The following is a 10,817-nucleotide window of genomic DNA, read 5'->3' on the forward strand; positions in this document are numbered from 1 at the left end:
ATAAAAATTTTTCTTTAAAAACCCATTCAGTTTCGCCTATATGTACTGCTATATGATATTATTTTTAATTGTTTTTCAATATTCTGTCGGTATAAGCGATATATGTTTTATGCTAAACCTCCTTTTTACGGAAGAATGTTCATACCCTTTTTAAATGTATGGACATTCTTTAACAAATTATAACTATAATCTTAATAATTAATTTTATTACAAAAATGGGAATAAACATCTTATTTATTACTTAAACACATGCGCATATGTTACTAAGGATAATGTTAATTATATTATTTGTTGAAAATCATAAGTCTATTCTTATGAACTATTTGCTCTTTTTTATTTTTTTATCTACTACACTTACATTATTTCTTAAATCTATGTTTTTAATTTCGTAAGGTCCTTTATATTATGGATCTAATTTGTGACCTACTTCATTATACCCTTCACTATCGTGAGAAGGGTATATATAAGTTTGTCATTCCGTTTGTAATTTCTATAATATAATTTTCCGACCCTATAAAGTATATATATTCTTGATCCTTATAGATAGCGGAGTCGATTAAGCCATGTCCGTCTGTCTGTCCGTCTGTTTGTCTGTCTGTTGAAATCAGTTTTTAGAGGACCCCAGATATCGGCGATGTCTGAATCTTCAATAATTCTATTAGACATGCTTTCGAGAAGATCGCTATTTAAAATCAGCTAAATCGGTCGGTAAATAACGGAGATATGAGCAAAAATCCGAGACAACCTCTGAAAATTTCATCAAAAATTGTTAAAAAAGCAACAAAAACACTGTACATAGAAAAAGATGTACACGTGTGTGTGTGTAGATGTATTTGGTTTTATTCAGCTGTGTATTTTTTTGTATGTAATTCAAACATACAAAGTATACACAGCAAAAAAATATGATTTGCATTTTTTGTTAAAATAAAATAATTTTCCCTTTTGTTTTGCAAATATATTTTTTGATGAATAGAAAAAAGTATTTAAAACGTTTTCAATTATATGAGAGTAGATTGTGAGTTATTATACAATAATTTTTATGCGAATAATGTAAGTTTGAAATTTAAAACTAACACAAATTTTTTCCAAGTGCTTTTTAAAACAATTTTTTTACGATAAACAAAAACAAAATCTACGTCTCGTCAATGTTTACCAGCAATGAATCAGAGGTCGAAGTCGACCGGCTTCGAGTCGGAGCTTAGCCGCCGCCGAACTATATTTAGTTGCTTGAGCCGCCGCCGAAACATTCGGCTTAAATCGACTCAAATTTTTTTAATGTTTTTATTAACTAGACTGTAAGATCAATTATGTTTAAAATACACTATGGTGAAGGGTATATAAGATTCGGCACAGCCGAATATAGCACTCTTACTTGTTTTTAACTAAAACTAAATCTCCCACTTTTAATTTATAATCTATCATAATTTAATTTCTGTTTTAACTTATACCTATCAAATATTTCTCGTGCTCTCTTATGTGCTATTTCTAACCTATATCTAACTTCCTTAGCATAATTTTCTACATTATATACTTAAAGGTGATATTGTATGAACCTTATCAAATTGTTGAAACTCATTAGGAATCTTATCGAAAACTAACTCATAAGGGCAATAGTCATGCACCGTAGATAGCGTGGTATTGAAACAGTAAGTGAAATACCTGAGCCATTCATCCCAATCGCTTTTGTCAACGAATATGTATGATCTTACATATTCGTTGAAGGTTCTATGACTTCTTTCTATAGTTCCTAGCGTCTGGTGATGATGAGCAGTCGATGTAATATTTTCTATCTTCAAAAGGTAACATAATTCATTAAGCACCGAATTTTTGTACTCTGTACCCATGTCCGTAATGAACGTCTTCATCGGTCCATAAGTAAGAATAAAATGTTCAAATATGGCTTTCGCAACAAAAATCGCAACTGATTTTTGTTTATCTTGTATAGGTACCGTTACAAAATATTTTGTCATGTCGCATATTATTGTGACAGCATATGAATTTCCGTTATATGATTTTGGTAGTGGACCTCAGAGGGCGAAGTCGGCATAAAATTGTAGGCGGCGGCTGAGCCTAAATAATTCGGCGGTGGCTTAAAGTCGGCTTACAGCCGAACGTTTTTAAGGAAATTTGAACTCTTAAATTTATGTTCAAAAATAATGTAAATATCAAAATTCAAAGACTGGGAGGATCTCTTTGTTTAAAATATTAATAATAAATGATTTTTAAAAAAGGCTCAAAAGTTTCTAGATTTAGTCTACCTTAATTCTCATTTAAACTCTCTGGAATCTTAATGAAGAAATTGTTTATGGTATAGCTATATTAGTTAGTTTGTTTGAAAGTAGAATGTACAAGTATACACCAAATCCGAAGAAATACCCCTAGGCCTCTATCAGGCTTGTTGTGCGCTCCTTAACCAGTGCCTCAGGTGGGAATCGAACCCACGACCTCCAGTCTACCAGACTAGAACACTAACCACTAACCTACCGGAGCCCATGGCCATATTTGGGAACAAATAAAAATAATTTAAATTAAGAAGACATACATTTACATATCTTTTAAATAATTTTTTTTGCAAAATATAATTAATATAAAAATGTTAGCATATTAGTTCCAAAACATTTTATTGTACATTCACATTTATAGAAAATATAATAACGAATATATGTATATTTTGAGTATTGAAAATTATAAAATACAGCTTGTAAAAATCCTTTGTAAAAATCTTGTACGTTTTTAAAATATAGTTTGGCCAATAATAATTTATTATGTTACAGAATCAAAAATAATTGACCTTACAGTCTAGTTAATAAAAACATAAAAAAAATTGAGTCGATTTAAGCCGAATGTTTCGCCGGCGGCTCAAGCAACTAAATATAGTTCGACGGCGGCTAAGTTCCGACTCGAAGCCGGTCGACTTCGACCTCTGGTGACCTATAGTTCACTATTGCCGTATCAAATGCATATAGTAGTACATATAGGCGAAACTGAAGCGGTTTTCAAAAAAAGTTTTTATTCTCTTCACACAGACGAGCTCTGAGAGAATGAGACAAACTTGTGAGAACTAAAGTCACTCACTAAACTTCAAATTTTCTTCGCAAAATTGCGAGGATATTAGCACTTATTAGTTTTTCTTATCACCTAAACTTAGTGTTTATTATTTTTTGGAGCACTTTTCATTAATTTAAAACCCCGAAAATAATTTATATTTTGCAAACGAAAAAAAAAATATTATTTATTCTTTGACATTTCATTTTAATTAAAACTGAAAAATGAAAAGTTGTACATTTTCGTATTGAAAATTAAAAAAGTATTTTACATCCTTTTTTTCATTTTGCATTAGTGCAGAAAAAATTCCGAAAATACGTGTTTATAATATGTTTTAAGATAAAATATATTTCCCAAAAATAATTAATTAATATTTTCATTCACTTGCATATAAAATTCCATTATTAACACAAAAAAAATACATTTTTTATTTGTTACCTTTTGAACAACTGTGTTTATTTGAGTGTTCTACTAATACATTCTCACCAGTTAGGTCTTTGACAGGGGACTTAGGTCCTTGACAATTACTTTCGCCTATATACTACTATATGATCAAATGGTTTAACTTAGGGTTCTATAGTTGAAACGAAAAGTCGACTTTTTGCATTTTATGAAAAGTCGATTTTTCGACTTTTCGAATTTTTTTTATTTAATTAAAAGTCGACTTTTCGACTATAAGTATTTTATAAATAGTCGACTTTTTTCGACTATTCGACTTTTCGATTTTTTGACTATTCGACTTTTTTCCGACAATTTTTTGACTTTTTTCGAGTTTTTTCCGACTATTTTAGAATTTTTGACTTTTTTCCACTTTTTTAAATTTTTCGAATATTTTTGACATGTTTCTACAATTTTCAAGTTTTCGACTTTCAGACTTCTCGATTTTTCGACTTTTTTTTACAGACGATAAACGAGTTAGCGACTGTTTTGGAACAAATTAGTCGACTTCGACTTTTTTCGACAAAATGTCGATTGTTCGATTATTCGAAAGTCGATTTATAGAACTCTAGTTTAACTGGTGTATTTGTCAAAGTCAATGGCAGTTTTCTGTGTATTGTAATTTAGCCGACTGGTATTTTTGGTACACTTTAACATATTTCGAAATATCACCAGTCATGTTCTTCCAGAAATAATATCTTTTTATTTTATTTTATTTGTTACGTGGATCACCTCATTAATTAGAGCTACTTTCAATACTTTTAATAATTTATTGCCCCTCTCCTTAAATTCATTAATAGAGACTTGTAATTTATTAATTATTAGTTTACTTCTTCGAGCCTTAGGAAATTTTGTCCAAAGTCAAATTTCCCATTGATAAACAATTCATTTATTTTGTTTGTTGGTTTGCATATGTTGGTGAATTGTTTCTTCTTTAGTTGGTCTGTCAATATTCAAACATTTGTAAGATCGGTCAAATTCATCTCTAATTATTCTAACCTTTTTTCCTATATCCGACCACTCTATACTCCATTCAAATCGTTAGCTCGGCTTGTATATTTCTTCTTTAATATTTTATTATGTGGCGTAAAGACGCAACATTGCATTTAAACCTATTAAAACAGTTGTTATTATTAAACAACATTCAATTAATTCAAGATTTGTATTTCCCTGTACTACCTCTACTTCATTGACCACATTGGCCGAAGGATTTTCTATTTTGGATTGGTGTTTTTCCATTACAAAGGACCTTAAAAATTTTTAATTGAGCTTGAAAACATAAATATTCTGTATATTATTTTTATTATTCATTATTCTTAAAATTATTTATATGTATAAAGTAAAAAATATTTATATTTGTCAAATGGCGGTTAACGCCTACTGACCTGAATGTGCAACTGAATGCACAATATCAATTATTATTCCCACATGGCCGACGCCTGGTTCCAAGGAGGTGGTGGCTCCTCCTCTAGTGTTATGGCTCTTGGGACTGGTGTACCCATTCTGTACCTTGGCCGTACAGACTGCTGACGGCGACTTAGCTGACCGCCAGGAACCACATTTTTCCTTTTGGGTGCCCCTTTATTTTTCGGCACTCCAAAAGACATTTTATAATAAAATTAATGCCTTTAGGTGCTTTAAAATAGCACTCCCAAGGTGTTTTTTTTATTCTTTTTGGGTGCTTATTATTTTTAGCAATCCAAAAAGGTTGGCAGGATCGCCATATAGAGCTATTTAATTAAAATATGTTAAGTTCAATCTTAATTCTTCGCAAGAGTTAAATCACAGCTCTCTTGTGTTAATCGAAGTTTGTCTTTATTGAAAAAAGTTCTTAGATTATATAGTAATTAATTGCTTACACAGCATTATTCATAAAGTGGATAGTGTAACAATTGGACAGAACATTGAAAGCCTCGATAAATAAAATATTTAAAGTATTGACTGTTTTATAGGCTTTGTAATATGATATTAATTTAATTGCCTTTTCAATATTCTGTCGGCATAAGCGATACCTGTTTTATGCTACAATTCAAAAGCCCTGTGGCAACTGGACTATGTCCTGCAGATAGTCCTTAGAAGTTCTGCTGGACACTCATTTTCCGGAATGTCAACGTTCATCTAGGTTCATCTAGCATTTGATACTAGCTCTATAGTCATTAATAAGAATCCAATGGGCGCTCAACAGTTTCGACCCATACAAATCTCCGGTTCTAGATGGTATTATACCTGCAGATCTTCAAAAGAACGGATATCTCGTCACTCCATGGCTGCTATCGATCTCAAAGCATGCCTTAGGATGCTATACATCCGTCATATGTGGATGAGATATAATGTGTTCTTTATTCCTAAAGGGGGAAAGACATCACATACCAAACTAAAAGACTACAGACTAATCAGTCTTGTGTCTTTTCTTCTCAAGATTCTAGAAAGAGTCATTGATGTACACCTGAGATTAACCATCCCCACGGAATTGATATCAAAATCACAACATGCTTATACCAAAGTCAAGTTTGTGGAAACTGCTTTACACTTGCTAGTGGGACATGCAGAAAGTTCAGTAGCGCAAAAAGAGTATAAACGCGCTTGTTGGATTAGGGGTTGATCTGCAAGTTCAGAAGGTTATCAAAAAAACTTCTGAGTAATAGGGTCATTACTGCAATGATGGGTGGTGTCAATGTCTCAAGACTTACCAGTCGTTGTACACCACAGCTAAATAAAAGGAGAATTAAGACGGTAGTGGTATCTGGAAAATTCTTAGACTATATCCAACTGCATGGAATCTGCTCTTAACTTGCTCAGCAAGTGAAGTGTTTCTGGTGGCTTCAGTGTAAACCCTCTGAAAACTGAACTTGAAAAATATAAATATGTGCTACTGTTCATTTTCTTGTCCTGGTGTATAATTAATGTCAAACTTTGTTTACATTTTGTAATTGTCAAACTTTGTTTTCATTTTGTTAATCTCAAGCTGGTTTCATTTTGTATATGTGAAATTTGTGTTAAAAATGAAATTGTGTGATTACGGTATATTTTTAAGTTTTTAATCATTAAGGGCCTTATGCAAAAACCATTATTAAGGTTAAGAATGGTTTACTACACACATTTTCCATATAAAAACAGGTTTTAACAACCATTGTTAACTTAATAATCGTTTTTGCATATGGCGGTAAAAGTTTAAACATCAAATTTAATTATAAACCGATTCAAATTTTTAAAAAAATTTTGTTTAATAAAAATTTGCATTGATTTATTTGTCAGCTGTTTTTAAAATTTTTCCCTGACAACCAATTCGCCTTTAAGTACAGGTACAATATCATACTACATAACCATTTGGCTTGCTATTCTGAATTCGCCGATGATACTACCATTATAAAATTAATATACCAAGATATATTAGTTAAGCCGGCTTTACACGATCACACAAGTAATATGATCTGTCAAAATTTTGTGTAGAGAGTACGGACGACATCGTCTAAACGCAATATGTTATGAAACCATCGCAAATTGAGAGAGAATACAGATGGAAAATTTGACAGTCGTATGGATCTCTTCATTTTTTTAAATGATTCAATAAACAAGTAGGTCGCATTAGATCAGGGATATATTTTTATGTAAACACATATAAGAAAAGTTAAACAGCTGTTTCTATCTTCCTTTTTTGTTGTTTAATACCAATCGTGTAAACACGAAAAATATAAATCAAACGACTTTTATTCTCTTTTTTGTCATGTGGATGGAATTTCATTTTACCTTTTCAGTAAAGTGTGATTGTGTGAAGTGCCCTTTTTAACCCTGTATCAATATTACACAAATATTTATCACGGCACTAGACAAAACGTCGACAGAAAAATTGTCAATTTATTGTTTATGTTAATGCATAGGGGTAACGAAATTCTGATTTTATCACGACAACCCACAGATAATTTTATTGAAATAATGCTGGGGCTTGATACGACATATATGAATTAAAAACAAAATTTCGTATATTCTATAAACTGTAAGATAATTAAAATTTTTCATAGAAAGGCGGAAATTGGCGATGGATAGAAATTTGCAAACTTGCATTAATTTGCTTGGTAACTCTCATATGTAACACACTGTTAATCTGAAAAATTGTTGAAGTTAGAATTTTCTAGAGGTAAAAAATATTTTGTATCCTATGGCATTATTAGAATAGACATTTTTTTGAAGAATAAAAAAATTAAATAAATAGATCAATAATGTATTATTTTAGAATTTAAATATTTTCCTCAAATGAAATTAAAATAAACCTCTAAGAAAAATTGCATAATTTAATAACAAAATAAATAATTTTTTTGATTATTATGTATTTAATTTCGATTGGTGTAGCGAAGCACATCGGGTATAAGCTTGTATTTTTTTTAAAAACCGTTAAAATTAAATGCAAATTTTGTATGTTAAAAATCAATCAATCAAGAACAAAATTCTTAAAAAAATTACAATAAGATGACGTTTGTAAATAAACACTAATTTCACTGAAAAGTATTTTAAAAAAAAATCTAAAAAAATTACAATAAGATGACGTTTGTTATCAAGACAGAACGACGTTATAATGCTGATAAATGCCGTCTGTACCATATAATTTTTTATCATGATAAGAATTTGTGGTTTAGCATAATAAATATTTGTTTAATATAGACAAGGGTTTAGGTAGTTTTTACAGAACAGTTGATCGTTTTTTGCTTCTATGTCAATTTTTCGCCCTGTGTATAATTAATGTCAAACTTTGTTTACATTTTGTAAATGTCAAATTTTGTTCTTATTTTGTTAATATACCTATTAAGAAAACAAACTTTTTAACAAACTTTTTTCACTTTTGGCAAACTTTTTTTCAGAGTTGCAAAAAAGGTACTTTTTCTGCATGCACGTGTTAAAACTACATAAAAAATGTAAACAAAAGAAAACAAACCATAACAAAAGCCAATGCTGTATTTATAAAATTTTTTAAATGTTGGAATAAATTGAAAACAATAAATTGTGCAACAAAATGAACAATAGTGATCGATAGGGAATCGATTAAGGAATCGATCTCTGTATTGATTTTTTTGCAGTGTGCTTTCTATCGGATGATGTGAAGTAACAAACTTTGACAAACTCACAAATCTAACGAAAAAGAGAAATAAGTTTTTATACAAAAAAATTTTAAAATATTCCGTGTGCACCAAAACAGCTAATAGTGATCGATAGAGAATCGATTAACGAATCGATCCCTATATTCATTTTTTCCGGAGTACTTTCTATTGGACGTTGTGACGCAACAAACTTCGTTAACTTCACAAAATCTGACAAAAGAAGAGAAAAAGTTTTTATACAAAAAAATTTTTAAATATTCCGTGTGCACCAAAACAGCTAATAGTGATCGATAGAGAATCGATTAACGAATCGATCCCTATATTCATTTTTTTCCGGAGTACTTTCTATTGGATGCTGTGATGCAACAAACTTCGGTAACTTCACAAAATCTGACAAAAGAGAAAAAGTTTTTATACAAAAAAATTTTAAAATATTTCGTGTGCACCAAAACAACTAATAGTGATCGATAGAGAATCGATTAACGAATCGATCCCAATACTCACTTTTTCCCGGAGTACTTTCTATTGAACGCTGTGATGCAACAAACTTCGGTAACTTCACAAAATCTGACAAAAGAAGAGAAAAAGTTTTTATACAAAAAAATTTTAAAATATTCCGTGTGCACCAAAACAGCTAATAGTGATCGATAGATAATCGATTAACGAATCGATCCCTATATTCATTTTTTTCCGGAGTACTTTCTATTGGACGTTGTGACGCAACAAACTTCGGTAACTTCACAAAATCTGACAAAAAAGAGAAAAAAGTTTTATACAAAAAATTTTTTAAATATTCCTTGTGCACCAAAACAGCTAATAGTGATCAATAGAGAATCGATTAACGAATCGATCCCTATACTCATTTTTTCCGGAGTACTTTCTATTGGACGCTGTGGCGCAACAAACTTCGGTAACTTCACAAAATCTGACAAAAGAAGAGAAAAAGTTTTTATATAAAAAATTTTTAAATATTCCTTGTGCACCAAAACAGCCAATAGTGATCGATAGAGAATCAGTTAAGCAATCGATCCCTATATTCATTTTTTCCCGGAGTACTTTCTATTGGACGCTGTGACGCAACAAACTTCGGTAACTTGAACTTACTAACTTCACAAAATCTGACAAAAAAGAAATAAAAATTTTTATCAAAAAAAAAAAAATAATATTCCGTGTGCACCAACACAGCCAATAGTGATCAATAGAGAATCAATTAAGGAATCGATCCATTTTTTCCGGAGTACTTTCTATTGGACGCTGTGGCGCAACAAACTTTGACTTCACAAAATCTGACAAAAAAGAGGAAAAATTTTTTTACAAAAAAAATTAAAATATTCGATTAAGGAATCGATCCCTATATCGATTTTCAAATCCTAATAAATATGAAGAATATTATTTAGGACTGTCATTTGTTAGATTTAAACATATGTAATTTACCTAATAGAAGAAAACAAACAGGGGGATTTTTGGCAAACTTTTTTCAAAGTTGCATAAAAAGGTACTTTTTTGTGTATACACGTGGAAAATTACATAAAAATGTAAACAAAGCAAAAAATACATAAAAAACGTAAACAATGAGAAAACAAACTAATTGATTTATTTGTAAAATATTGAATTATTGATATAAAATTAAATATATTGACTGTGCACCAAAATAAACTATATCAATCGATAGAGAATCCTAAAATAAATGGATTACAGTATTTCTTTAATTTCTGGGTACTTGCTATTATATGTTATGAAGCAAGATATATTAATTATAAGGTAGTGTTATCACAACAGCTGATCGTTTTTTGCTACTATGTTCATTTTTCGCCGTGGTGTAGAATTAATGTCAAACTTTGTTTACATTTTGTAAATGTCAAACTTTGTTTTCATTTTGTTAATGTCAAATTTGTGATTAAAGTGAAATTGTGTGATTAAAGACTAAATTTATGCTGTTAAATTCGTTTAAGTTTTAAAACCAATAATAATACTACACGAAATTAGTTTTATTTTTAAAAACATCAAATTAAATTACAAACAGATTCAAATTTATAAACATTTTTTGTTTAACAAAAATTCGCTTTGATTTATTTGTCAGCTGTTTTTGACATTTTTCCCTGAGAGCCAATTCGCCTTCAAGTGCAGGCACAATGTCAAACTACATATAAAAAAAATATAACCAATTCGCTTGGTATTCTGAATTCGCCGATGACTCTACCTTATAAAATTAATATACCTTGTTATGAAGCAGCAAACTCTGAA

The sequence above is a fragment of the Lucilia cuprina genome, chromosome 2 (assembly GCF_022045245.1).
Source record: "Lucilia cuprina isolate Lc7/37 chromosome 2, ASM2204524v1, whole genome shotgun sequence".
Taxonomy (NCBI): Eukaryota; Metazoa; Arthropoda; class Insecta; order Diptera; family Calliphoridae; genus Lucilia; species Lucilia cuprina.